Here is a 3,549-nt window from a genome sequence, read left to right as displayed (position 1 = left end):
AGACAAAGGGCAAGGTATGCAGGACGTAAGAATTGGAAAATTATTTGCTGAGAACATATATGTGGATGTACTTGATTGAGACAATGCACAGTGTATTTTGGATGGAAAATTTATTTGTTTTCTGTTATTGGGTAAAGTGAATTAATAAATAAATTAAAAAAAAAAAGAAAGGACATTTGGGTTGTTTACAATTTTTGATGATTACGACTGAAGCTGCTATGAACATTTGCGTATGGTCTTTGTGTGAATGTTGGTTTTTATTTCACTGGGGTTATTAATACCTCGGAGAGGAATTGCTGGGTCATAGCTGAGCGTGTAAGATAACGCTAGACAATTTTCCAGGGCCACTTTTCCATTTTGCACTCTTAGTAGACCTTGGTCCCCTGGTCACCTTTTGGGATTGCCTTTGTCTTTGTGCATATGCCTGTGTGTGCTTGGTAGTGGCATTGCATAATGGTTTTAATTTGTTTTTGTTAAAAAACCAAGTACTGGGCCCAGCAGATGGTGTCACTGGACTCCTGTGTAGTCAACCGCAGTTTGAGTCCCGGACCCAGTGGCTTAAACTCATGCCGGGTGTGTGTGTGTGTGTGTGTGTGTGCCCGAGACCCCGAGAAGAGAGTGGAGGAGAAGGGATTGTGGCGTGGCCATTCCCCCAGAGGGTGATTTCTTGCCTTCTGTCTGTCTTTCTGGCGAGCGCACGTGCCCTATAGCAAAAACTTCTCAAAGCCAAAACAAAACAAAACAAAAAACAATGATTTAATTTTATTTATTAGTATTATTTTTTAATTTGACCAGAGAGGGAAGCAGAGTGAGAAAGCAAGCCACCACGTCTGAAACTCGAACCGTGGTTGGCCATGTGGGAGTCCAGTGCCCCAACCACCATGCCACCTGTTACCCCTCCACCCTTCTTTTTTTTAATTGTCAGAGGGTGTGTGCACGTGCCAGGGAGAGACTGGGTTGCAAGGGGTTGAGGAGGAGACAAAGCACCTTCAAATGGGAGCACCAAGAGCAGGATTTGAACCATGATCAGCCATATGAAATCTAACTCCTTTAACCTTTAGGTTCTGGGCCTGGCCCATTAATTTGCATTCCTTTAAGTGATTAATGATGTCAGGTATCATGTGTTTATTTGCTGTCTGTATATTCTCTAGGGCAGAGTATTTGTCCAAGTCATTTTTTAATTGGATAGTTTGTTTGCTTATCATTAAATTTTGAGAATTCTTTACATATTTTGGATACAAGAGCTCTGTGAGACACATGACTTGTAAATTTTTTTTTTTTTAAAGAGATTTTTGCTAGAGGGCCCATGCACTCACTGGAGAAACAGAGAGGCAGAAAGCGAGAAATTCCCTCCCAGAGGGAATGGCCATGCTGCAGTCCCTTCTCCATTCTCCTCTCAGGATCTTGAGGACACATGCACATGCGCCCAGCCCGAGTTTTAAGCTGCTGGGTCCAGGACTCAAACTGCGATCGACTATGTGAGAGTCCAGAGACATAACCATTACGCCTTCTGCTGGTCCCGAGACAGGTATTTTTCCCCCCTAAGAATGATTTATTTAAGGGGGCTGGCAGGTGGTGTGGTGGTTAAGGGCACTGGACTCCCACGTGGTTGACTGTGGTTTGAGTCCTGGACCCAGTGGTTTGCTTTCTAACTTTTCCTCTCGCTTTCTCCCTCTGTCTCTCTCTGGTCAAATTAAAATAAATAAATAAAGTTAAATGGTTTCACTTTTAAAAAAAATTTATTTTTTATCTTTTTTCTTTTTTTTTTTTTTTTTAGTTTGTTTCAGAGCACATGTGCTCACCAGAGAGAGACAGAGAGAGAGAGAGAAAATGAGAAAGGAAACCACCAGGTCTGGGACTCAAATCGTAGCCATGTGGGAGTCCAGTGCCTTAACCAGCATACCTCCTGCTCCCCCCCTGCCCAAGACAGGTACTTTTTTTTTTTGTTCTGGAAAGGTTTTTTGCTATAGGGCACGTGTGCTCGCCAGAAAGACAGAGAGAAACAGAGACAGAAAGCGAGAAATCACCCCCCAGGGGGAATGGCCACACCACAATCCCTTCTGCTCCATTCTCCTCTTGGGATCTTGGGCACACACACACACACATACCTGGCATGAGTTTAAGCTGCCGGGTCCGGGACTCGAACAATGGTCGACTATATGGGAATCCAGCAACATAGCCATTCCGCTAACTGCTGGTCCTAAGACAGGTTTTGACAGGGTCTCACCACACTGGTATCCCCTCCCTGCCCCTAGCATTCCAGCCAGCCAGGATCTACTTCGGATCCGAACCTATGGCCTTCCTGTATAGCTCCAGTATTGCACAGCAGTGCCCTAGCCTACCACTTGTGCCACCATGACCGTGTTAGACTTTGCAGAGAAATTTTGGAATTAGCTCATCTCTAACTATGAAAAATATTTGTTAGAATTTTGGAATTGTGTTAAATCTATAGACTCATTGTGAAGAAATGATATTTATTTATTTAGTTAGTTCCCAAGTTTTATTCAACACCTCATACAAAATGTTCCAGATAGATGAGTTTTAATCCTCATCTTCCTCCTCTTCTTCATCCTGGTTAATCTGGAAGTAACGTAATTGGTAACTCTCTTTGCTGTTAGCAACTACACGCAACCAATCACGTAGATTATTCTTCTTCACATATTTTTTTGGTGAGCTATTTCAAGTACCTTTTGTAAAAAGGCACCTTGGAAGTCGTGGTGATCTTGCTCCTTTCGGTGGTTACAGCCCCTCCACTGAGATTCCCAGCTTTTCCATTCACTTTGACTCTCTCTTAGAGAAACTGCTTAAAATAGGCAGCATCCATGGTTCCTTCGTCTACAGAGTGGGTGCAATCAAGGGAAACTTCAGAATCTGCTTTTTTTTTTTATTTGCACCCATTCACCACAAACTTTTTCACAGCCGCCATGGTGGCAGCAGAGGCAGAATGGGCAGGAGTGATATTTTAAACAGCAGGTTTTCCAATCCATGAACGTAGTATGTATGTCCACCTATTTAGGTCATCTTTGATTTCTTTCTTTAGCGTTTTGTAGTTTTCAGTGTGCAGAGTTCTGTACCTGTTTGGTTAGATTTATATCTACATGTTTAGTTAGACCCATATCTAAGTTGGACCGGCAGATAGCGTAATGGCTATGTTGCCGAACTCCCATGTAGTCAACTGCGGTTCGAGTCCCAGACCCAGTGGCTTAAACTCATGCTGGGTGTGTTTGCGTGCATGCCCAAGATCCCACAAGGAAAATGAAAAAGAAGGGATTGTGGGGAACCAGCAGTTAGCGTAATGGCTATGTCGCTGGACTCCCACGTGGCCGACCGCGGTTCAAGTCCCAGACCCGGTGGCTTAAAACTCATGCCGGGTGCATGTGCGTGCTTGCCCAAGATCCCGAGAGGAGAATGGAGGAGAAGGGATTGCGGCGTGACCATCCCCCCTGGGGGGTGATTTCTCGCTTTCTGTCTCTCTGTCTCTCTCTGCCTGTCTGGCAAGCACACGCGCCCTATAGCAAAAACCTCTCCAAAAAAAGAAAAGAAAAAAAA

At 44.1% G+C, this 3,549-nt stretch overlaps 1 pseudogene; it reads right to left on the bottom strand.

The window, feature by feature from the left end:
• Positions 1–2,541: 2,541 nt before the first annotated feature.
• On the bottom strand, positions 2,542–2,926 carry LOC102470458 (60S ribosomal protein L22 pseudogene; annotated as a pseudogene).
• Between the last annotated feature and the right edge of the window lie 623 nt (positions 2,927–3,549).

This window comes from Tupaia chinensis, unplaced genomic scaffold (genome assembly GCF_000334495.1).
Source record: "Tupaia chinensis unplaced genomic scaffold, TupChi_1.0 Scaffold000463_1, whole genome shotgun sequence".
NCBI lineage: Eukaryota > Metazoa > Chordata > Mammalia > Scandentia > Tupaiidae > Tupaia > Tupaia belangeri.
The sequence above is the reverse complement of the archived record's forward strand: the minus strand, read 5'-3'. Positions and strand labels throughout refer to the sequence as shown.